General features: G+C 37.2%; 1 long non-coding RNA gene across 1 annotated transcript in view; it reads right to left on the bottom strand.

Moving 5' to 3' along the window:
* Positions 1-485: 485 nt before the first annotated feature.
* The window catches only part of LOC103885051, a 33,662-nt gene continuing 7,303 nt past the window's right edge, over positions 486-26,844 (bottom strand). The window contains exons 2-3 of the long non-coding RNA XR_002522528.2: positions 18,419-18,597; positions 486-1,359 (exon numbers count right to left, since the gene is read on the bottom strand). This is a non-coding gene — a long non-coding RNA (uncharacterized LOC103885051). The remainder of the gene's footprint in view (positions 1,360-18,418; positions 18,598-26,844) is intronic.

The following is a 26,844-nucleotide window of genomic DNA, read 5'->3' as shown; positions in this document are numbered from 1 at the left end:
CACAGAGAATAAAAGTGAAATATTTACTCCTTCTCTTAGTTGATTTGTTTTTATCCTATAAACATTTGTGGTGCCTAAATATTGTTCTATCTCTTAATAGATTTGTACTGATACTTGTAAGAAAGAAGATGTCAGAAAGATCATGGTAAGATGAGTTAAATGTTCAGAAAGAAGAATGAACAAAAGAAGACGACTTAGGAAGATGTAATGGTCTCTTAGACCTAAATAAAGAGAAATAACAAAACGACCACATATGCAACCACTAAGCACAAATGTAGTCACAACTGCTGCAATAAGTGGCTATCCCCCACGAGTTTTTGCTTTGGTTTACAGCATGTCTACACTAGTCTTGGCTGAAATTAAAGGAAGATCTGGCTTGCACAAATATTTATTACTAAAATATAATATCAACAATTCCTTGAATTGGAAAAATATGAGGAAAGCGTCTGTGGGCAGAAAACAATGGCTCAAGGAATTTTTAGAGCAAACAATTTTGATATTAGCAATAAATTATTGAAGCAAAAATGGAAATGTCACTCCTTTGTCTTACTTTTTAAAGAGAAGTGGAATGTTTACCTATTATCCAGGGCATACCTTTGTAGACCAAGTGAATCACTCGAGAAGAAAACGTCCTTATAAATAAGAGGCACAGAGGGATTGGAAACTGTTCCTTGATATATGGCAAGCACTAGCATTCCTTTCCTTTGGAAGAGAATGACTTTAATCTCATAAGGATTCCTCCCAGTACCAATATTTTGGAAATCTATATTTCTCCCTGAAAGTTCAGAGAAAGAAAAGAAAGCTCATAGAAACCATGTCTCTAGTACATGTCCTGTTGGTTATGAGTGTTAAAAAATAAAGATAATACTGTGGTTTGAGTAATGAAGACATTGTTATGCTTGTGAACAATTGTGTTTTCTATGCTAATGTCCAGTTAGGAATTACAGGACAAATAGAATTAGAATTTGTGGTGGTATGCTTAGTGTGTATATAATTAGGGACTTTTTTCCATGGCCAAAGAAGTTATGTCAACATGTCACAGCCTAATTTCCAAAATTTGTGAAGCAGAGAGATTAAGACGTTCTCTTCATTAAAATAGCACAGGAATTTTGGAGAAGATAAACAAAGTACAATAATACTTACAGGGCTCTGGGTTTTAGCACCTCAGTGGGCAAAGAGATGCTGGACCAAAACATCTTCATTGGCAGGCAGATCTGTGAGATGAAGAACATGCTGGCCTGGCCTGCCATGTAATGTAAACAAGTCCCTTAGCCTCTTTGTGTCCCAGATTCCTTGTCCATGAAAGAAAGGGTTGAATCTCTTATCTTCTTAGTCACTTTCAGTTCCAGAGTTTTATGACTGGTTAAGAACAGATTAAAATGTGGTCAACGTAATAATATAAACAAGTTGTATGAATGCATATTTTAAATTCTTAAGAAAATATTAATAAGTTCTTCAAAGACATTCATGTAAATACGAATTATTTACAAGCTAATTAAAACTTATAGAGTCACATCACTTCAGATATGAAAGAAACCTTCAGTGTTCAACACATCACTGTATATCATGATTATTTGTGAATGTGTTCCTTCCTTGAAAGCTTTTGAGGACATCGTCTATGTTTCTTTGTGTCATCAGTGCTTACACCAGAAAGATATAGAGTGTTTACTAAATAAAGAGTAGTTAAATAAACTTTACAGATAAAGAAACAGAAACCTGAAAATATCTGCTAAACTAGTCAAAGTTACACACATAGCTAGAATGAAACTTCTCCCTCTTCTGATACCCGATGCAGAGACGGTTGACTTCTTCTTAAGGCCAAATTGTGACGTTTTCTTCATCAGTAATAACATTTACTTATAAAAACAGGCCTTCTAAGGACTTTAAGGTAGGACTCTGAGCAGAGACTAAGGCACACAAGAAACATTCAGTAACTATTGATAGATTGAAACATGAATCAAATTACTCTTATGTTCTTAAAAGTAATAAAATTATATCACTGTGGTAGCCGTCCCAAGATGGCTGCCTTTCTTTCTCCTGTGCCTGTATTAGGTGCTATTCCCTCACCAAGAGATGAAGCTTATTCCACCACATCCTTGAATCCCACCCTGCCACTGCTTTAACCAGTAGAGTACTGACGCTATATCAGTTCTGGTCCCGACCTTTGGGAGTATAACAGCTTTCACCTTGGTCTCTTGGAGGCCAGAGCCACCATGTATAAAGTTCAACTTCAGTGCTGAAGAGGTACTTAGACTACATGGAGAGAGAGGGGCCCATCTTAGACCAAACTTCCAGCCACCCCCACCCTGGCTCTTGGAATGCGAAGAAAGCTGCCTCGAATCCTCCAGAACAGCTCATTTAGATAAATATCACAAAGTGACCACAGTCAGTACCGCGAGGAGCAGAAGAATTATACAGCTGAGTCCTGCTTGAATTGAAGTCAGATAAAATCTTGAGATATAATAAAAGATTATTATTTTAGATCACTTAGTTTTGGGGTAGTTTATTATGAGATAATAAATAACTGGAACACTTCTTTATTGAACAAGTATATAATTTTACTTTTCTATTTTTCTAAATTAGGAAATTAGAAAATAATTCTAATTTTCTAAATGTAAAATTTTGCTGACTCCCTACTCTTATCACAAATGAATACAAGTTAGAAAGATCTAATAATGCTAATTTCAAGCTTTGCTATGTTAAGAATATGTTCAGGATATCAGCATTAAGAAAAGCCATAGCTAGCTTCTTTATTTTATAGAAAGGAAGTTAATTTTAATGTGATTTATGGTGTATAAGCTACAGTATCAATTTCTTTCCCCATAAATGAGCCCTACCTTTTATAGAGAAGCCAATTGAAGCAGTAAAATTTATCTTAGTACACGCATTTATTTGGCCAGAAGAATCCTGAAAGAATGACTGTTGTAAGTTGTTTCAGTGCCTTTCTTCCCCTTTTCCTTATCCTTGATTTAATATTTCCATTTTCATTTTAAACTCCTCACTCACTTATGTGTGGATTCTTTCAGGTAATCTTTATTGAGTCCCTGAATTCCTGATACAGTTGTAGGCACTGGAAAAAAAGGATATGATTAACAAGTGATAGACATGTACATCAAAGAACGTGAATTCTATTACAGAAGAAAAATATATTAATACCCAGTGTCCACAGGGTACAATAAGTGTAAAATAAGTCTAAAATTGAAGTCACTGGGTACAATAAGGGTAAAATAATTCTAAAATTGAAGTAAGTGCAAAAGTGAATGGGAACTTAGTGCCTACAACATAGGGGAAGTTATCCCACAGAAGGTAAAGTTGGGTCTTGCAACATAAATTTTGCAGACAAAAAAACAATAGAGGCATTTCAGGCAGAGAGAATGACATCTGTAAAAGCATGAAAAAGTAAGGCGAAAATGGCGAAACTTCCATTGTGAATATAGCAAAGGATTGACAGGAGGGCAGGGGAATAATAAGAGATAAATAACGGACTACAACAGTTGTGGGCTGAGGGCAAACAGTGAAGAATGCATGCTATGAACCAACAGTCAATTAATGTTTACCCAGTGCTCCCTATGGGGCCTACTAAATGGGTAGCACGCCCACCACCACTTCCCACTGATTAGACCTGGCCTGCAGCTAGTCCGTCTTTTGGCTTGAATGTGATCAAGCAGTTTCTCCTTTTTGGGCATTTGCCTTATAGATGAGGTCAATGACTGTACCTGGCCATACAGTATACTGAATTGAATGGTTATGTAGGCATGAGATCAGTTCTGGAGTCATGGCAAGCCAGGACCACAAGCAAGTGGGCAGCAGAAGTGCTATAGCCTTGCTGAGTCTGTGGATAGGAAAATGGAACTGATATGCTGAGAAAGGCAGAAATGAAGAACCATGGGATCAGAGTAAAAATTAGAGCGAGACAGAGCTGTTAAAACATCCATGAGCAGAAGATCATATCTGGGGGAAGGGTGTGAGATTAGACAGGCCAAAGGTAGCAGAGACATCAGCCAGATGGGGACTTGGTTTCATCTATTGGCTCTGACAGTTATTTCTGACTTCAGAAACGATGCTTCTCAGGTAAGCTGATGTGAGAATCCAGACACTACCATTAGGATCTCTGAGTCTACGTGGAGTGTCTGTGAAATAAGGCAAATAAAGTATAATGTATACTGATGATTTCCTATTGACTGAGGTAATGGGGAATGGCTGCAAGGATGAGGAAATTCAAAGCACGTTCAAATGGGCCACCTCTCTATAAGTATGTTATGATGGGCTGGCCTTTCCTTTCTTCCACTCAAGTCCTCCTAATTTGAGGAATGATTTGAGCTCTCCATTCTTCTGAGATATGTTGCTTTCTCTTTTATCAATGATCACAGCTAATGCTGGTAATGTTCCATTGACTTAATCTACTTAAAACTCAGCAAGGGCTGCTTGGTGTAATGGTTTGCTTGAGGCCAGGAGTTTAAGACCAGCCTGGGCAACATAGTGAGATCTCATCTCTAATTTAAAAACAAAAACCAAAACAAACCAATAAAACTCAGCAAGTCCTCACTTTAGTGTAAGTAGTGTTCATATATTGAAATATTGGACATGGTACCTCAGAAAACTTCACGTTTTTAAGGAAAATAGTGTAGCATGAGGCTGGGAAAAGTTGGAGTGAAGTAAGCTAGGTTTTGCATTGTGATTTTCCTACCCTTGGGATCTTCAGACTGTGGTTCTGGAGGGTGCTTCATGTAGGCTATGGTTGCGTATCTAGTAGAACAAATGCCTAAAATATAACAAGACATTTCTTGTTGATGGGATAGTTGTTGATGCCTTATCCACAGCTGTCCTTGGATTCTCTTTTTTCTGGTGATACTGAAGAGCAGGAAGAACGGGTGTAACAAGTAATCCATGGGAGCAGCAGGTATCTTTAAGGGGGTCCAAAAGCTGCTTGAGACCCGCTGCCTATTGTCGTATCACCTCCACCCTTCAAAGGATCCAAGGTCTAAAATCTTTGAGAAAACCAGTTCTTGACTTTAGAGCAACAGTAGAAATCTTTACTTCTTTTCCAATACAGTTTAGAAGAAGAAATTAGAAAAAGGGGGAAAAAATTAAGCAACGAGCAATGACCAAAGGAAGGAAAACAACAACAACAACAACAAAAGAATGTCCTCTGAGGAAGATCAGAGTTGAGTTTTATTTGTTTATTACTGGCTGAGATATAATGGCACTTGAAACCACGGAGCTGCTTTCCCTAGTTGATGTATTAGCCAAGTCCGTGGAGTCTGACTGCCCTTTGCTTACCACCAGGGTGCACCAGTGCACACACTATTCCAAACTTCTAACTCATCAGGGTTTGTTAGCTTTTAATAATTTGGCTAGTCAAAAGTTACTCACTTTTAAAAAGACCATTGGGAGGGAATTGAACCTATAAGATACTGATTACTAAACCGCAATTCTGAAATCTTCTGGATTTTAAAAATGACATCTACAGTCTGTTTGCTACAACATGTATTTTAAAATGAAAATTAACTCACACGCAATTGGTAATTAAGGGAATTATGTTAGCATAACAGGGCAGACAAATTGAACCAAACATGACTTTCCCAGTATGTTCATCATTTGACATGATCAAGGGTAAGTTTCCTCACAGTTAAATAAAATAAAACTGTAATGATATTTGCAGATCTTAAAAAAAAAGTTGAAACATCTCAAAATGTCTTCTGTTTAGTCCAAGATAGCAGCTGGTTAATGGCCTTAAGAGCTGCTGTGCTGTCCATTGTGCTAAACTATCTGAGGGTAGTATAAGTGAAAATTAGAACCTGGAAAGACATTTCCCTGTGTTAAAACAAAATGACAAGAACAACAAAATACATTCCTGAATCACATTTTTATTTTAGATGTAACTGGCCTGTATTAAAGCAAATCTTTTTTTTTTTTTTTTTTTTAAGTATACTAAAGCCCAGGCTTTATTTTTCTGAGTAAATGACACATTCTATAATTCTGGAGTTGCAGGTTTTTTGTACATTGAAGTTCAGCAGTTGAATTTTGAAGACCTTCCTGAGAGACTACACTTGTCATATTTCCACTTTTCTGAAGTTGTTCAGCATTTATATAACATCTTATCTGTTACCATGAGCACAGATAAATTACCCCAAATAGGATGGAATTTTTGAGACAGCCTCATAGTGATTGCCAGTATAAAAATCTTATATGCAGCCATGAAAACTCATTGGTGTATATTCTGAAATTCCTGAGACTTCAGAAGGGAAGGTAAGTCATTGCTTTTCCCATGAACTATTCTATTTCTGCCTTTTCTTGGCATTTGTACAATACATACAGGCATTGTTTCTTTTACACGATGTATTTCTCAAATTACATGGTAAATCGCCAGAGGATGGGTATCCTGATACTATCTTATTATATTATTTTTTATATATTTATTATTTATATATTATTATTATATGTATTTTATTATATATATTTTATTTTACTTATTTTTTCTTTTTTTATTATACTTTAAGTTCTAGGGTACATGTGCACAACATGCAGGTTTGTTACATATGTATACATGTGCCATGTTGGTGTGCTGTACCCATTAACTCATCATTTTCATTAGGTTTTGCTCCTAATTCCCCCCTTCCCCCACTTCCAATAGGCCCCAGTGTGTGTTGTTCCCCTTCCTGTGTCCAAGTGTTCTCATTGTTCAATTCCTACCTATGAGTGAGAACACACGGTGTTTGGTTTTCTGTTCTTGAGATAGTTTGCTGAGAATGATGGTTTCCAGCTGCATCCATGTCCCTACAAAGGACATGAACTCATCTTTTTTATGGCTGCATAGTATTCCATGGTGTATATGTGCCACATTTTCTTAATCTAGCCCATCATTGATGGACATTTGAGTTGGTTCCAAGTCTTTCCTATTGTGAATAGTGCCACAATAAACATATGTGTGCATGTGTCTTTATAGCAGCATGATTTATAATCCTTTGGGTATATACCCAGTAATGGGATGGCTGGGTCAATATCATACTGAATGGGCAAAAACTGGAAGCATTCCCCTTGAAAACTGGCACAAGACAGGGATGCCCTCTGTCACCACTGCTATTCAACATAGTGTTGGAAGTTCTGGCCAGGGCAGTCAGACAAGAGAAAGAAATAAAGGGTATTCAATTAGGAAAAGAGGAAGTCAAATTGTTCCGGTATGCAGATGACATGATTGTATATTTAGAAAACCCCATCATCTCAGTCCAAAATCTCCTTAAGCTGATAAGCAACTTCAGCAAAGTCTCAGGATACAAAATCAATGTGCGAAAGTCACTAATATTCTTATACACCAATAACAGACAAACAGAGAGCCAAATCATGAATGAACTTCCATTCACAATTGCTTCAAAGAGAATAAAAAACCTAGGAATCCAGCTTACAAGGGGTGTGAAGGACCTCTTCAAGGAGAACTACAAACCACTGTTCAATGAAATAAAAGAGGACACAAACAAATGGAAGAACATACCATGCTCATGGATAGGAAGAATCAATATTGTGAAAATGGCCATACTGCCCAAGGTAATTTATATATATATTCAATGCCATCCCCATTAAGCTACCAATGACTTTCTTCACAGAATTGGAAAAAACTACTTTAAAGTTCATATGGAACCAAAAAAGACCCCGCATTACCAAGACAATCCTAAGCCAAAGAACAAAACTGGAGGCATCATGCTACCTGACTTCAAACTATACTACAAGGTTACAGTAACCAAAACAGCATGGTACTGGTACCAAAACAGAGATATAGACCAACGGAACAGAACAGAGCCCTCAGAAATAAAGCACACATCTACAACCATCTGATCTTTGACAAATCTGACAAAAACAAGAAATGGGGAAAGGATTCCCTATTTAATAAATGGTGCTGGAAAAACTGGCTAGCCATAAGTAGAAAGCTGAAAGTGGATCCCTTCCTTATACCTTATACAAAAATTAATTCAAGATGGATTAGAGACCTAAATGTTAGACCTAAAACCATAAAAACCCTAGAAAAAAACCTAGGTAATACCATTCAGGACGTAGGCATGGGCAAGGACTTCATGTCTAAAACACCAAAAGCAATGGCAACAAAAGCCAAAATTGACAAATGGGATCTAATTAAACTAAAGAAATTCTGCACAGCAAAAGAAACTACCAACAGAGTGAACAGGCGACCTATAGAATGGGATAAAATTTTTGCAATGTACTCATCTGACAAAGGGCTAATATCCAGAACCTACAAAGAACTCAAACAAATTTACAAGGAAAAAAAAAAAAACAAACAACCAAACCCATCAAAAAGTAGGCAAAGGACATGAACAGACACTTCTCAAAAGAAGACATTTATGCAGCCAACAGACACATGAAAAATGCTCATCATCACTGGCCATCAGAGAAATGCAAATCAAAACCACAATGAGATACCATCTCACACCAGTTAGAATGGTGATCATTAAAAAGTCCGGAAACAACAGGTACTGGAAAGGATGTGGAGAAATAGGAACACTCTTACACTGTTGGTGGGACTGTAAACTAGTTCAACCATTGTGGAAGACAGTGTGGTGATTCCTCAAGGATCTAGAAAGCTACTGTTTTAAAAGGCCTCCATTTCCAAGAAGAAAGCTTTAGACACTAGTGGGTAAACTGATTCAGGTTCTAGGGCAAAGGCAAGTGGAGATTTAACTCTGCTAGTATTTGCTTTAGGATTGTTATTCCTTTTGTTTGTGCCCTGGTCAAAAAGTGCTGTATGTTTTGAAGGATCTGTTTTTAACACTGTTTTTCTCCATGAACCCTATTATGTTTAATGTATGATTTTGAAAAATGTGAGAATGCATATATATATATAGTGATATGGCAGAAACACCTGTGCTGAGAATTTTTCTTAAACATTTGCTTAACCCTTACTAAATACCATTTTTCAAAATATTTTATATACATTAACTCGTTTAATCCTCAGAACAATTTAATGAGGTTGGTTCTATTACTATCTTCTTTTTTACAAATGGGCAAAATAAGGCAAAGAAGAATAAATGAACAGCAAAAAATGAGTGTTTTAAAAGGATGTGAATCTGGATGGGTAGGAGGAGGAGGTCCTATTCTTTAAGTTATGCCCATGGGAAGGCTCTCTTAAAAGGTGAGTTTGCAGGGAAATAAGGTTTCATTAGAATGAGGCTATCATGTAGAAGGTAGCATACAACGTCACCTGATGAAAACTGGTTTTTAAGTTTTGCCACATATGTTTAAATGCGCAAGCCATTTTGTTTTTAACTCAATGAGGTACGTATTCCTCTTTTCAAACTTTTCATCAAGTTGTCAGTAGATATTCCATATGAAGTAATCTTATATGTGATGAACTACAGTGATTGCACAAATTTATATCTCTAAAACTGGTTATTATGGTAACTTAGAGTTAATTAATTGCAACTGCCTTTCCTCCCTCCCTCTCTTCCTTCCTTTTAAACTCCTAAGTTAGATTACCTACTGAGATTGGCCCAGCACAAAGTCAGGCCAGACATGGAATATGGAGAACCCATAAATCTCTTGTATATAATCTTCTAAAAGGCTCACTTGCTTACATCTTTACATGGGAAATTGCTGCTTGTAAAGAAATTTTTTCAGAAATTGATTTAATGTGAGTAAATAAAATTTTAATGGTAAATAGGCATTGTGTGTGAACTGCGTGAGCTGTCTATGGTGCAGGCTTCCAACGCCAGCAAGCAGAATGTGGAAGGTCATATTATTCTAAGCTGCCTTTCTGTGAACCTGAAGATTATTGAAAACCATTCTTGTTTCCATAATGAGTTCATAATGCAACAAAGAATGACAGGAGTTTACCATATCTCTCTGATTGTATTCTGGGACTCTGGAAAGAGAAAATTCCATCATTGAATTACCATTTTATTTGACATTTCATAATGAAGTGAGAATGCATAAAAATAAGAAAATAATGCATGTAAATTTATAAAGAAAGAAAAGTATGACATTGTATTTTACAATTCTCCCTTCCATTCTTTGTAACAAAACACTTTTCTGATTTATTTTTATATTTTCCATTTGGTGCCAAGTACCTGAGTATTAGTTATACTGCCAAGAACCTGAGGGTTAGCTACAGTCTTCTTTTGAGAACAAATTTGAACTTTAAGGCATCCCAGTAGTTACAGATTAGTGTTTAGCAAAATGTAGGCTAAGGGTTATGTCTATCAGAATCACCTGAAGTGCTTGTTAAAAAAAAATAAATTCTTAAACCAGAGTCCTATTTACTAAGTTACAATATGTGCATGTGGAGGTCTAGACCTGAACTTTTTTTTTTTTTTTGAAACAGAGTCTCACTCTGTCGCCCAGGCTGGAATACAGTAGCTGATATTGGCTCATTACAGTTTCCACCTCCCAGGTTCAAGTGATTCTCTTGCCTTGGCCTCCCAAGTAGCTGGGGCTACAGGCACAGGCCACCATGTCCGGCTAATTTTTTGTATTTTTAGTAGAGATGGGGTTTCACCGTGTTAGCCAGGATGGTCTTGATCTCCTGATCTTGTGATCCACCTGCCTCTGCCTCCCAAAGTAATCCTCAGCCTGGGATTACAGGCGTGAGCCCCTGGGCTCGGCCTACCTCAACATTTTTAACAAGGTTCATATGGCTTTTACACACACTAAAATTTTGTGTGCATAAAATTTGGGTTTAAATCACTGATTTAGAAAATCCAGAGAATTTACAATAGGTATAGTTGTTGCTGCCAGGCAAAAAAAGCCATTGGCTGATTAATTACTATAGATCCCAAGTTTTTTTTCGGACTGGACAAGTTTTGTGTCTTAATACAAATTAAGAGAGTCAAATAATCTACTTAGTCAGTTAAAGACTGAGGACCAACTGAACAAATCGAAGTTCAATTGTGCAACCAATGTCAGAGGCCTTGTTTGACTGGAAAATGACATTGTAAACAACCTATACCCAAAGGTTCTCAAGATAGTCAAATTGATTTATGAGTGCAGAAATAGCCTTAAAACAAACACTACCATCAAGATTGTAGATACGTTTAGGTTTATCCTAAAATCTTTAGTTGCAGAAGAGGAAACCTCTGAATTAAATATTGATACATGCAAGACCATGCTAAGTGTAAGAGACTCTTTTCAGTAGTTGTTTGACTTCTAAGCAGACTTTTGACATTGCTGAATACTCCTTTTTGAAACAGTCTCTTATCTTGGCTTCTGTGATTTAACATTGTGTATGTGAAGGTGTCTGCACTTGGTGGTTTAATATAATAAAAATTTATTTCTCACTCCTGTTAAGTCCAATAGTGTTTTTCCCCAGGGGATGGGGGAGTTTTCTGGCTTCTTTTGGAGGCTGACATGAACTAACTAGATGGAGAAGAGAGAAATTGTTATGAGAAGATCTTATGTATCAGCTTTGAGAGTGGTATTTATCACTATTGCTCTCATTCCATTAGTTAGGATTCAATTGTATAGCAATACCTAACTGCCTGGGAGGCTGGGAAATACAGTCTAGAAAGAAAAGTAAGCACATTGGTGCTCAGTGAACAATTTCTGCTAGACAAATTCACCTTGTTTTCTTTCTACCTCTTTTATGCTCTTTCTCAGATGCATCTGTGACTTTTTTCACTATCCAACCCTAAAACATTGATTTTCCTTGTGGCTCTGTCCTAAGTTTCCAACCCTTTTGGTCTTCAAACTTTTCCTGGGCAATCTCGTTCTTTCACATGACTTTAATGTGCATCTGTAACACTGGGAGCCCCCAAAGCAAAGTCCAGTTGCTACTGAATCTCTATTCCCCAGTGGCTCAAAGGTATGTCAGTCTCAAATGTGCAAAAGTGAGCTCTTCAGCATCCTGATTCTTTTCTCCTTCCAGCCTTTTTGGACACAGTAAACGGCAAAGATCTGTTTCAAACTGCCCAAATCAGAGACCTAGGAGTGCTCCCTGACTCCTCCTATCTTTCCCTTCATCATTGAATTAGTCATTAAGGTCTGATGATTCTAGTTGCTGAATATCTCTTAAATATAACCATTACTCCATGTCCATCTCTGCTATCCTAGTAAAGTCCATCATCTCTTTCCTCTTTTCCTGGTTACTGCCCACAGTCTTGCTCCCCCTCAGTCTACTCTCCACATCGCCACTAAAGTTATTTTTATAAAATTAAATTATTTATTTATTTCTCCACTTTAACTCTTTCAATGAGTTTTCTGTGTCATCACAATGAAGTCCAGGCTTTCAAATGTGATTTATAGTGTCATCCATGATTTGGTCCTTCTATCCCCTTTCTTGACCTTCAACTCCTCCCCTCTTACTATTTTTCTGTAACATACAATGTTCTTTTGATTGTTTTCTCAAGCATAACATTTTTTTTTCTCTGAACCTCTGCTCATGTCGTCCCCTTTACTTAGATCTGTTTTCCCTGACCTATTTGAACTCGGAGTTTTAACTTAAACATCACTTCCTTTTGGAAACCTACAATAATTCCTTAATTCATACTGGTTCATATTAGAAACCTATCAGGATTCCTTAGCTCATATTAGAAGTCCTGCTTATTCTTCTATGACACTTTGCAATTTATTGTGTTCTCTTGTTTAAAATGTTTATTTACCCTCACTCTTCTGCACTCTCCAAGATACAATTCTGCAAGAGTTGTATCAGTTGGGTTTACTACTTCATCTCCAAGATTCTTACTGGGTATGCAGAAGTTTGCTGGTGAATGAATAAAGTTATTAAGTGAGAAACTCAGCCAGCTACTATCATATTTCTGCATGTTCTGTGAAACAAATGGTTGCTTGTGTGGTCCAGTTAAATTATCTGTGAAACCATTTTCTAGAAGTCCAACTTCTGATGGCATCTTCACGTAGCACCTCCAAACACTTTATCTGATGAGAAAAATAGGATTGCTTTTTGTTTGCACACAATTTTTCGTTTCCATTACTATCAACTTCCTCAACAAACTCAGAGAAAGCTAAGGAGCGATTTCTCTAACATTTCCCAGAGGAACACAATAAAGGAAATCAGAGAGACATCTGTGCATTGTTTTTTTTAAATCTCCACTAGACTTTTATGAACTGTAAATTACTTGAGAACAGCTGGGCAAGAGGGAAGGAAGAGCCATTTTGTTTTAAAAAAATATGTATGAACATAATGATTAATTTGATGCTTTCAAGTTTCATCATCTACAAAGTTACAGTAATTTTGTTAACTTACAATTGACTAGTATAATATTAATCAGGAGACATATTGATTATGTACATAAAATGAGAAAGGACAACTCTAAAAATGCCAACTGACTTTGGAAAACTTAAATGGAAAAAATGTGTAACTGAGGTGGAAGCTGGCTATTGCCACACTGATCTCCCTTCCAGCACTGAAAAACTGATTCTCCTGGTTATGGAGTGCTCTCTGTTATATTTCATGATTGTGTGGCCAAAGAGAGCTAACCATCCCCAAGGTTACATCCTTTTCTCAGGTCAAGTTGCTCTACTGACTAGGTTGCCTTGAGCATGTAACAGCCTGGGTCTCTTGACCCAGCTTGAGGCAACTCTTAAGGATTATCAGTTAAATGGGGAGCTTCCCATGTGGTTGGCTGGGGTCTCCATTTGAACACACCACAGCCCACGTTCTCCCTCATTCCAATAGTTCTTCCTTCTCCCTTCTCACAGGTGTCGGTCCTGGGAACATTCCCTAATAAACTTCCTATATGCTTATCTCCATGTGCTGTCTCAGATTCTGTGACACTCACCTTCTATACTAGGCTGCAAATTTAATCTCAGATAGGAGTTTTTTTTTACTCTGTTATCCACTAACTTCTGGATGGTAAAGTTGGAAGAGGAGATATGGTCTGTCCAGCAAGAGGGTCAAGGGAGTAAGATTGGTTTGAGGATGGAAATAGGAAGTGAAACACGAGGCAGAGGATAGACAGACTCCTTGAAGCTTTAGCTTAAGTTAGGTAGAATTATTTAACCTTCCTAGGTAATGTGTAGGTTTTTGCTATGAGAAGAAACCTTTTCTGCTTCTGACCAATAGAGAGATCTGTGACTCTTCCCACAAGTTTGCTTTTATATTTTGTCTTATATGCTAGTTTATTGTTTTTTTTTCAAAGTAGCTTATAACTCAAGAATTTTTAGAATAGAATCTAGATCTTATGCCTCATCATTTCCACAGAGTTTCTACCTCAGTTCATTGAATGTCCAAATAGTATAATATAGATAAATTGTTATCAGATAAAGTTTCTTAAAAACAGATATCTACCTAGCTGTGCCTTATTCGACTCAGAATTGATTTTAACTTACTCTTCAGCCTGGCCCTTCCATATTATAACTTTTTTTCATCGCACCTGATTTTAAGATGCTATCAAAACCACTTTTCAAGCTTGGTTAAATAAAATCACTTTTTCATTATCAATACTTTTGTATTTACTGTAAAGACTAAATATAACAATCCTATTATCATATAGAAAGTGACTCCACCTGAAGTCGAGAACCTAGTATGCTCCAGGGGATATGCAGAATACTCTACCTGCAATCTTGAAATACTCTCTGGAGTTTGAAGAAATATGTGCCCAGTGTTTTTTTTATATATTTATTTTATTGTATTGTATTAAATTCTTTTAGGAACCAATTAGACTGACCAGATTAATTTTTCTTAATAAGAATGATTAACAAAATCTCATGCCTTATACTTGCCATGGAACAGGAATTCAAGTTCATTGTGGAGTCAGTTTTAGACCCTGAGCACTCAGCGATGAGACCAGGTCTTGTGGAAGATGGCCATTCATGCCTGCCTACTGAATCTTAGTTGACATTTTAATTTGCATGACCTATTTTCATTGCTGTTGGAATTGCTTTTACTTTGTCAATGAAAGAGTGAGTTAGTTTGTCAGTCAGTCAAATGAAGGAAAGCAGCACAGGAGACCAAGAACCACATCAAACTAGGAAAGAATAACGTAATTAAACACACATGAGTGACTTGGAGAGCATAGAGAAGGGTGTTGTAAATCTTCAAGTAAAAGAATAGATTAAGTGTGAGTATGAGCAAGTCTCTCATACTGTGAAGAACAGGAAACTGGCAAAAATTTAGATTAGAAACTTGTCTCATTTCAGTCTTTATCGAATCTCATTATATGTATTCCTTTCACTGTGCTACCCTCCATGCCCTGGAAGAGGCAACAGTGGGCATACTGATGAATACAAATATGACATCACTACCCTAATGCACATGCTGGCAGAGGAGGGGACAGAGGAGGACCAACACAATTCTGGAAACAGAAACCTGTGTCTGGGGGAAGTTGAGCTTTCAGTCTAGGTTTTTAAAAGGTTAATTCAGGATATTTCTTAGGAAAAAAATAGGCCTACATGTTGCTCTTATTGAGTTATCTTTTCCAAATAATCTGCTTAAGAAAATTTTCATGTTTAAGTAGGAGATTGCCCGAAGGAAATAAAACGTTATCCTCCTATCGATGGCAGGTTTACCAAAACTATATTCTGTGAGCACAACTTTACCCACAAAAATGATCAGTCATACATACATTCTAGTGAAAATGAAATTTCTGTTTCCTGCATTTACTTGTATAATGTGGTGAAAATCACTCCACACTTCTCTCCCTTGTATTTTTACCTGTAGCAAGTCCCTGTGGATCTGAGATATTTCTACAGCATCTCAGAGAAAGCAAGAGGAGAAAAGGGGGAGGAGAGAAGGGGTGTGGCTGTGAAGTCAATGGCTTCAAGATGCCAGGATCTCATACCAGACGCAGGGGCACAACTGTGGAATGTATATAGGTTTATTTTCTGTTATCTGCCCTCTCTTTTAAAAAAATATTTGAAAAGTAATTGTCCCCTCTTTTTTTGAGACCTCACCTTACAAATGATTATTTTCTGTGGATGTGAGTCAGCACAGGACAGAGAGCAGAGCCTTTGGATGTACACAGACTCGATTTGAATCCAGCTCGGCCCCTTAGTAGTTATTATGATAGAAATTTATTATTCAACACCAATTAATTTAGTACCTGTAAATAGCCAAGTCTCGGGTTCCTAAGTTCTGTGTATACCAAGGAAGCAATAGCAGAAGAACTGTTTATTTATAGTCTGAATTGTTTTTGTAAATATGGATAGGTCTCGTTGGGCTTTGATTTGTCTGGTAGGCAGAGAGAAAATATCTTTCAGCTGAGGGAAATCAAATTGTTTTAGAATTTAAATAACAGTGATTTAAGTCACTGATCCCTCTTCCTGTATAATTTTTTTTTTGTTTTCTGAAATGCAATCGGTCATCTAACCAGTAGATCATACAAAATCCTGTGATGATATTTTTTAAAAACATTTTTCAGGAAGTTTATAAACTATGTAACTGGATTGTTCAAATGAAAGTAAGCTGTCAGAAAATGTGGAAGTGAGTCAGGCTGGAAGTAGAGGTAAGAGATGAAAATCACTATAGCAGCAGACTAGGGCAAGCATCATTAATGCAGCCAACCACTACATTTAATTCTGATCTTCATCATAGACAAGGCCAAAAAACCAAAGACAGTGAGATATGAAATAAATCTATTAGGGAAAACGTTCTCTTTCCTACTATTAAATCATATAAGAAACTTATATACCCTTATACAAGAGAGAGAGAGATGTTAAATTTGCTGCATATAACAGGAAAACCCCAAATAAAAATGATTTAAACAAAGTAGCGGCTATTTCTTTCATATAAAAGAAAGTCAGATATAGGGAATCCCAGTGTGCCTCAGGAATCTTCATGGTGTCATCAAAGACCCAGGCGCCTATTTTCAGATCTATTGTCTTCAGGATTTGTGGCTTTCATCCTCACAGTAGCCAGCAGTCCAAGATGGCTACTGAACTCTGACCATCACATCTGAGTTTCAGGCTGTCAGCAAGAAGAAGGAAACTCCAAAAGTCATTTGTCCCTTCCCATTTAAGAAAATTTTCCAGGAGTTGTATGCAACACTTATGCTTCTATTTTATTAGTTAGAATTTAGTCATGTGGCCACATCATGTAAGTGTACAGGCTTGGCTGGGAAAAGTAGTCTTTTTCTGGATAGTAATGTGTAACAGTAAAAACATTTAATAAGCAACTGATAGTCACTGTCACAGACAGGGAATAACAAAATGAATGATGTCTTTAATGATAGTTTTACAGAAAATTCAAATATGGCATTTATAGAAATGTGTTACCAGAGGCAAGAGAACAGAGTCCTGTGGCCACAAAATATTGGTGCATCTGTACTATTTTACTTAGCTCAGGTCTTGGGCATTTCTCCAGGAGAAGTAAATGCTGAAGCTCCAGAGAAATAATTACATATTTAACATGTTGGCTCTAGTTCACTTCCCTAGGGACCAACCAGCTTTTAAAACATGAAGTTCTAATAAGGAAAACATAAATCCAGTTCTTACCCGTGAGATGTAATTGATTCATAGTCTTATATTCTTTATGCCTTCTAATAGGCAGTAGCTACATAAAACTTTTGCCTGTGGTTTCTATAATAATTTAATTGTGGGGAAAGTGCTTTGTCCAAAGCAAATATGTAATCCAGATGTTAGGAGTTCCCCCTAACCCTTTAGGTCTAATGAAGATTAATTTGAGCCCCATTGCCTGGACTGTGGAAGACCAGAGCCCTTTCCAAGATTACAATGAGCTTCAGAGGGACTCAGGTTCTCATGGTCACCTCTGGTTCTGAACACCTGCCTGTATAAATTGTCTGTTTTTTTTTTTCTTGAGATAGAGTTTCGCTCTTGTTGTCCAGGCAATGGCGTGATCTCAGCTCACTGCCTCCCTGGTTCAAGTGATTCTCCTGCCTCAGCCTCCCGAGCAGCTGGGATTACAGGCATATGCCACTGTGCCTGGCTAATTTTGTATTTTTAGTAGAGACGGGGTTTCTCCATGTTGGTCGGGCTGGTCTCGAACTCCTGACCTCAGGTGATCTGTCTGCCTTGGCCTCCCAAAGTGCTGGGATTACAGGCATGAGCCACCGTGCCTGGCCCAAGTGGTCTGTTTTTATAGATGAACTTGCTCATGTTGTTCCTCTTCCATACTGTGTGGAGGCTGAGGTAAGACCTGGATATTTTTCTTATTTTCCATACACATAAAAATGCAAATCAAAAGAAAATCTATAACAAAACCAGAAACCTCCCATACAAGGTAATTTAGTGTGGGTCAAAGACTCTCCTGAAATATATCAGAATAGAAAAGTACACAGACCAATTTAAACAGTAGACGTATTTTGGATAAAATGTCCTTCAGCCACCATGCCATTGCAGACATTTTCTTGGCAGCTTTATTCCCATTTTTGCTTTTGCTAATCCCTTCTTATATGGTTTGGCTGTGTCCCCATCCAAATCTCATCTTGAATTGTAGTTCCCATAAAATCCCCACGTGTTGTGAGAGGGACACAGTGGGAAGTAATTGGATAATGAAGGCACTTACCCCAGTGCTGCTGTTCTTGTGATCGTTAGTTCTCACGAGATCTGATGGTTTTATAAGGGGCTTCCCTGTATCCACCTCGTTCTGCACTTCTTGCTGCAGCCATGTGGTGAAGGATGTGTTCGCTTCCCTTTCCACCATGATTGTAACTTCTCTGAGTCCCCCCCCCCAGCCACGCTGAACTGTGAGTCAATTAAACCTTTGTTATGATCACAGGCAGCCAGATTTTGTTGATGTCTTTCCTACATTGAACTACCTTTGATCTATGGCCTGCTTTTAGGATTTTAGCAGTGAAAATGAGAGCCCTTAGGAGGCTGAAATTAGATTATGAATGTAAAAGACAAATCACAGTGCCTGCAAATAAGTGCACGGTAGTTATTTAATAAGTGTTAGGTATTATTACTAAACAATCTTCAATCGATACTGCTTTTCTCATTGAGATAAATGTTGAGTCTGTCTATTCTTCTGGTGCAGAGTAGTTTTAATTTGAATACAGAGACCTCCAGAATCTGGATTTGGGGACTGAGCCTACGTCAGGAGTTATGGTCGGCTGGTTCTCAGGACGTGTCAGTTCTTGAGGTGATTTTGTAGGAACACTGGACTGCTGGTTCTCTGTTACTGTAATTCAGTTTTGAAAATGCAGCAGCTAGTCATTTAAGAATCAACCAGGTGAGCACTGACCGTAGTCAATTAACTAATGTAGCAAGAGGGAAAGGTGATAACTCTCTTTTAAAGTGTCTAATATCTGACTAAGCTGATCTGACTAACGATAATTTATTTTGAGCTTCATAACCCAAATGAACAATAAAAAGTTACAACCAGCCAACATCTTGAAAATGTCTTTCCCTCTGTATCTTCACTTCTGCCTTTCAAACCTTATCTCTTACTCTATTCACTAACTTCCTCTCTTAACCTGCCTTAGTTTTCCCGCCTTCTGCCTTTATTATTCTTCCGCCTCTTTAGATCCCTTGCTTTAAGTTATGATTTAAGAACTATAGTACTTTCCTTTTGCTTAGAATTTATTGCACATACTCAATAAATGACCAATTTCACTTTTAAAAGTAGGTAGATTGAATATTTTCCTCTGTAAATAAAGCAAATTGTCTTGTTATTTTTTGCACTCAATTGATTCTCCTCATACAATATTATTTCTTAATTGAAAATGGGTTATTCCAATGGGTCCAAATGTTTTTCCTCCAGGCTGTGTATTGTTACCTCCCTATAGTTTCTCAAGTTATTTAACTGCCGTTTCCTGAAAATTACTTATATGTTGGCCACCGAGACAGATGCTGTAGATTAAATTAGATTTGGCTCCCTTCCTCAAGGATCATGTAATATACATGGAAAACAAGACATAAAATACTCAATACACAATTGAAAATACTGGTTCAAGACATTAGATGTAAACTCCCTACTGTATGTCCTATTAAGAGCTTTAAAACTTGAATCTGCCAGACCCAGGTTAGTGATACAGTTATATTGTCTCTAATTTCCTAACAGCAGACTAAATTATGATAAAAGGCACTTCCCAGTGCTTTTTACAAGAAAAGCAAAACATGGATTTGTTTTCTTTTAGAATTAAATCTATAAGGATGGCACAGCCATAAGTCCTATTAAGTAGCAATATTTTCTCTTTTCTGAAGATTATTACAGTAGATTTTGCCCCATATTCTAGATTCACTATCTCTGGCACTCACTCAAAATAGAATATCATTTAAAAGAAAGGCACTTCTTTCCATATATATATGACTAATATTTCTTTTAAAATGTCAGTTTAGATGTAATAGTCAAGTCCCTGGTCTCAATTAGGCGAACGTAGTCGGATTCTCTATAAAAGGAACTGAAGACAGAAAAAGTTGCTACTTTTTTTTTTTAATGGAAGAAGGAGAAAAAAAATACTTTCTTAGGTTACTCACTGGTTGTCTGGGATGGGTAATAAATTATGTAGCCTCAAGAAGTCTTAACTATCTAGAAGAAAGCATCCCTCTTACTGACATCTTGCGGGTAGATGAGAGAGGCTGACCACTTTCACCCTGAAGATGATATGTGTTTTTAACTCACATTTGCACCTGAGAGGCTCACAGATCTGTGGCCTCACCTGAGGTCACAGGTCAGTGTGGAGAGAGCCAATAAGGATAGATCAACTTTCATACGTCTTTCATATATCCACTTGGATTTCTATTTATTCTATAAGAGCAATTGATTTCTATATGGAGGCAGGGGCAATATTACAGGGTAGGAGAAGTCATTGTTTATATATCACCAGCAGTTCTCAAAATTAGTGCTTCCCTGATTTGCTTAACAAAAGGCAGATTCCCAGAGCATTTGTACTACCTTGGGCATAAGGAGAGAGGGGGTTGGGTAGGGGTGGGGCAAATGGAAAGTTAGAGATTATAGGCGTTTGACACGTTAAGAAAGATGGTGCAGTAAAATGAAATGGCATGAGGAAGAGAATACTGGCTTGACTAAAGAGAGAAAATAACAGAATTTCAGGACCTCTGGTGTAGGGGAGAGCTAGATTTTTGAAGGAGCTTGAAACTAAATGAGAATCTATTGTTTAGTAGGCTTGAGATGTTTCTGATTTTGAAGTGTGCGTGTGTATGTGTGTGTGTGTGTGTAAATGGTAATCAATGCATATTTTCAAATGTTTTCGAGACTTACAAAGATATACAGTAAAAGTGCTCCTATAATCACTGCCTCTTAAACCACCCAGTCCCAATCTTGGAGGCAACTGATATTATCAGTTTTTTTGTGTGTCCTTCCAAAGATGTTTTATGCATGTATAATGTGACTGTATTTATTCTCTTCCTTTGCTAATATGGAGGAAAGCTTTTTGAGAGTCACATGCTTTGAATAAGAGAGAAGCTCCAGAGCATTAGAACTGACCAGAATGCCAACTCATTTTCTTGAGAGAGAAGAAAAAGAAAACAGAAAAATAATCTGCTGAAAATGGTGCAATACATACAATAGGTTGAATGAGGGTGACTTTTAGATGTCCTTATTTATTTGTATTATGGAATATATTAGGTATTTATTTGTATTATGGAATATATTAGGGTATTGTGCCCTGCCTCGTGTTACTGGACATATATTAAAATAGAGGAGGTATAACTTATGAAGGGAGTACCATCTGAATGGCAAGGTAACCTGAGTAAAGGAGGACTGTCCTTTAGAGCTCTGTCACATTATAGTTTAGGTAGGTTTTTCAAGATTTATTATGCAATATTCATTTTCAGGGCTTCAGGAATTTCAAAGTTATACCTAGAAAGAAGAAGTGAATGTCTTCGACCTATTGAGTTCTTACTATCTCTGGTTATGACATAGCCTGTTTTCCCCTTAAATTCCATCTCCTCAAGGACAGAAACTATGCTTTATTTATCCTTCTATTTTCTACTTAGTCTAGTGATTAGAATGTGGTAGATACTCTATAAATATGTGATGGATGGATGACTAAATGAATACATTTCTAAATAATCAGCCAAGCCACCAATCTATGGCTTAATTTCTTTACTTTCCAACAGTGAGTATTTTCATTTCAGCTTTAATTAAAATATGGAAAAAGGCATGATCATTCAGTTTTTAGAATTGTTCTGTGGCAACATTTCATGAAATTCAAGGTGGCCATTCTTATGTGAGTTTTGCTAGATTAACATGTTAATGAAGAAATATTTATATCTTAAAATTCTATTTTTTTCTGTTTTATCTTCAGTTTCCAAAAAGGGCAAAATATCTGTGTATCTGGAATAAAAGACAAATTTAAAAAAAATAATTCAGCACGTATCAACAATTTTTAAACATAAATTTTAGCACTAGAGGGGTGATAAAATCAATCATTTCAAATGTGCTGTATGAGGGGGTTCGAGTTAATTAATTAATTTACTTAAAAGGTGACCTAATCTGCACAATTGGAATATCAATAAAAACACAGCTTTTACATATAAAACAAACTCTGAAAGGATTTCCATTATTTTGATTGCTAAAACAACAACGAAAACAAAAAACATGCTTTGCACAGCTTTGTTATCAGGAGCCTTTGCATTTGACATTTTGGAAGCAAGAAAAGGGAATGGCTTGACAAGTTGAAAAGCCAATTCATCATGATGTCTGACACTTGGGAACTGATATTATCGTCTGCAATTTAAAATTCAGAATTGATAAAGTGCAATCATGTAATATAACCCAGCAAACAAAGGGTCTTATTAAAATGTATGTACTCTGGGAAAACAACATCGAGTCACAAAAACTTGATGGTTACGAATTTGAATGTTTATTCTTCCTCCTCTCATTCCCCATTTCTACAAAATAGTGAGTTTCTACCTTCTGCAAAAAAACAAAATTGTCCATACAAAAAACCTGGTTTTATACAGGGGGATTTATGAAGGGGGATTTTATATAGTGGATTTAAAAGTACATTATATGACCTTTCTCTTCATGGTTAAGAGACTTCTCTTAAACGTGTATCATGTGATGTTTGTTGACAATTTCTTGACTTTATTTCTAATCAAAATATGAAGGCACATGAAAATATGTTCAACACTACTATGGAGATTCAGTTTACGACACCAGTAATAGTTCTTACGCTGCTATGTGCTTATACATAAGGTTTACTGGTTAGGGGTTCCTATCTGGTAACATTAGCAGGCATTTTTGGGAGCATTTACATCAGAACATACCCAGTTGGAGAAATTCTTTAGCAACTACAGCCTCAAAAGTCACAGAAGGTGCCTCTCAGTGCTCAGATGATCTCCTGTCCTTGAATCTGATCCTCCAATTTCCTTTTCATCAAAGGAATCAGCATTAAGATTGGGAAATGGGCATCAATGATTTTATGTTCCTTTCTGTCATTGTCTGGCATTGATGATTCTGCTGCTCTCTCAAAGTTTGGCTTGCTTTGTGTACTGTGCCCAGATTTCTTGCAGTTACTCTTGGATCAACAAAACAAAATATTCCTTTTATTCCTTTCTTACAAAAACACTGCAAGAAAAAGCACCTAGTGATTTGTACAGTTGACAACTGCAACCATTGCTCTAGGGCAGAGTGAGGAGAACTCATATTCTCTCTAATATAACCTAGAAGTGCCTGTTCATCTACCTTATGACTGAGGCATGCATTTCATTGCTGCTCTGTGATCTAATTCAGAGGAGAGATAGCTGCTGCATTTGCAATTGATATATAAAAATAGTTGGTTGCACTAGACACTATCTGACGTCAACGGAAACATTAAAAAGCAGTGACCAGTCTGCAGAAAGTCTTGGTTGAAGCTAGTGCAGCTCAGTCTGCAGATACTTAAGCTATACCATTTTTTCCTTTTGACAAACAGCCATCTTTTCCTATTGTAAGGTAATTTTCATCAATCATTTAGCAAATTTGTGGTCAAAGTTCAAGCTCTTTTCACTACACTATAGTGCATAATTCTGTGTTAAAGGTTAGCCACATTTGAGAATGATTCCTATTTGTGGATATGGTAGGAATGGATTTATGAGTACCCTTGGAAATTTCTCAGTAGAATCCTATGTAATCTGAAGCCCACGAACTGATTTTTACTATATTAGCTTCCACCACAGGCTTTTCTAAAGGTAACTGATGCAGAAAGCCATTGGACTCTTAATAGTGACCAATATAGTGCTGAGGTCCACTTGCAAAATTTTTCTAGGATATGGAGCTTATACCAGGAACCAGATATGAGTATAAAAATGCCAGACAGAGTGAGGCTCACGAGTCTGCCAAATCTGTTACTCTGTAAAATGTTCTGTTGCCCTTCCTCCAGTATGAAGTCTCTTCCCCATTCCTCACTATCAAGCTAAATTTGATTCTGCAAATGACCCTAAGTCTTGCCTGACCACTCTGGCATATTATCTTTCCCCTTCCTCATCAGACCACTCCAGTTCTCGGTCATTGATCTAGCTGAAACCGTCATCAGCTTTCTCTTACTTGCACTTTCCCAAAAGAATGCCTGCCTGACCCCTGTTCATGCCATCTTTCAACACACCTTAGTTGCAATTTTTCTTTTTTTTGAGACGGAGTCTCGCTGTGTCGCCCAGGCAGGAGTGCAGTGGTGCAAACCCTGCCCACTGCAACCTTCACCTCCCAGGTTCAAGCGATTTTCTTATGTCAGCCTTCTGAGTAGCTGAAATTACAGGCATGCACCAGCATACCTGGCTGATATTTTTATTTTTAGTAGACATAGGGTTTCACCATATTGGCCAGGCTGATCTCAAACTCCTGACCTCAAGTGATCCACCTGCCTCGGTCTCCCAAAATGCTGGGATTACAGACATGAGCCACCGTGCCTGGCTGTAATCTTTCTAAAATACCAATCTGATTATGTTAGCCCCTGGCTTGACAACTGTCAATGTCTCCCTGTGTGAGAGCTCCCCTACCTCTATGTCTTTTAACCAGGCCAACTCATCCATATCCTAGCCAGAGTCCAACTAAACAAATCTTTGGTCTTTTAGGCCTTAGAATTGTTGATTTTTTATTCTCCTCTTATTTTTGTTATCCAATCATTCCTGCAAACACTTGCCTTGTGTTACTCTTCCCTTTCACCCCTCATCCTTGACAGATTTAGCTATCTTACTGTTGGGCAGTTGTGTTCTTTTTTAAACATAGTTTCTACTAGTCCTATGAATGCTCAGATAACCACTCTGCTTCACCAGTATCCACACCTGGGTTTCATCCTGGAACGCGATTTACCACCTTCTTGGAAATGAATCAGGTACTCTCGCATTATGTGCAGAATAAAACCCATGGCACAATACACAAAACCCCAACCCACCGTTCCAGACTCTTCTTCCACCAATTCCCACCATACACCTATATAGCAGCCACATAGCCCACCACAATCTTTCATTCTTTCATTCTTTCATCTTTGTGCCATGCTATGTCATATCTTGAAAACACTTCCACTATTCTCTATTTGACCCATTAATCACTGAATATCAAACTTAATTGTCATCACCTCCAACCAATTTAATTGATTCAATGTATATGGTCCCATGAAAATGCATGTTTATCTCTAGCACACATGCTTTGTAACAGCTTTATGTTCATCTGTTTTCTTCCCTAAAACTTGACTTTCCATAATGAAAAACTTGACTTTCCATAATGAAAAACTTGACTTTCATTATGGAAAGTCAAGTTGTATATCTTTATATCCCTAGCACACCATAGAATCTGTCAAATGATGGTTCGTTAACAAAGTGTTTGTTGATTGAACAAATAACCTACACCATATATTTGAGCGTATCTTGATTTTTTTACTTGTATTGTCCAATAATTAAGTGTATGTCATCTATGCATTGCCTCTGATTACTCACAAGCATGATGTGCTGCAGGTATTATTTTTAATTACGTATATACTACCTTGGTCAGTGTCCAGAATTTATGTTTGATGAACAACCTTTTTGGTATTATCTTCTGGTTTCTGTTTTACCTATAATATTTTCATTTATTAATATTTCCTTTTAAACTTAAAATTCTAGGCTTTATAATTTCTTAGAAAGGCACTTAGATGATGGAGGATTAAAGTTTGTTAGGCCAGTTAACCCGAAGGCCCAGGTGGAGGAGAATATTTGTCACTATGGAGATGTGCAATGGTACATCCCCTTTGGTCATGTTTGTGTCCTGCAGTCATCATTTAATTCAACATTTAATAATTGAGAGTTAGTTTTGTTTCGATCTAGACTCTGCTTCTAAATAGATCTGGAGATTTTCATATTGCTCTTCAATTTGTGTCTTTAGCCAGTTAACGCAGCTGCCTACGCAAGACTATCCCATCACACAAGTATCTAAAACTCATTCTGTTCAAAATGTGAACCAATGATCCATTTTTCTAAATGTGTGTGTTCTGGAATGTCTTCCATTTTTATATTTAGCATAACAATTTCTTGATTTCTTTCTAATCAGAAACTTGAGAGTACCTTTAAATCCTTTTTCTTCGTGACCACCCCCTATATCCAGTCTAGCATTAAGTCCTGTGTTTTCAAACCCATACATTTTTCTCCACCCCCATTGTCATTATTCTAATCCAAACCATCATTGTCTCTCTCCTGAATTCTTGTAAAGTCCTTTTATTTGCTTCCTCCAATTGATTCTCCATATAGCATCCTAGGAAATGTTTTAACAAACAAATAAAATATGATTACTTCCTTCTCTTACTTAAAATCCTTTAATGGCATCTGATTGCCTTTAAAAGAAAGTCCAAAATGCTTCTCATAGTCCACATGACTGCATAACCTCTTCAGCTCCATCTCAGCCTCCTCCAGCCTCTGTTTTCATGAGCCTCACTGAAACTGTTCTTGATATACAAGCATTTCATGCCTCTACTTAGGCTGCTCCCCATGCTCTTCTTGAACCTTCCTCACTGTTCACCCAGCCAGTATCTACATATCCTCTAGAACTCAACTAAAGCACCACTTCTTCTAGAAACC

This window comes from Papio anubis, chromosome 5 (assembly GCF_008728515.1).
Source record: "Papio anubis isolate 15944 chromosome 5, Panubis1.0, whole genome shotgun sequence".
Classification (NCBI taxonomy): domain Eukaryota; kingdom Metazoa; phylum Chordata; class Mammalia; order Primates; family Cercopithecidae; genus Papio; species Papio anubis.
Note: the sequence above shows the minus strand (reverse complement) of the source record. Positions and strands in the feature narration are given on the sequence as shown.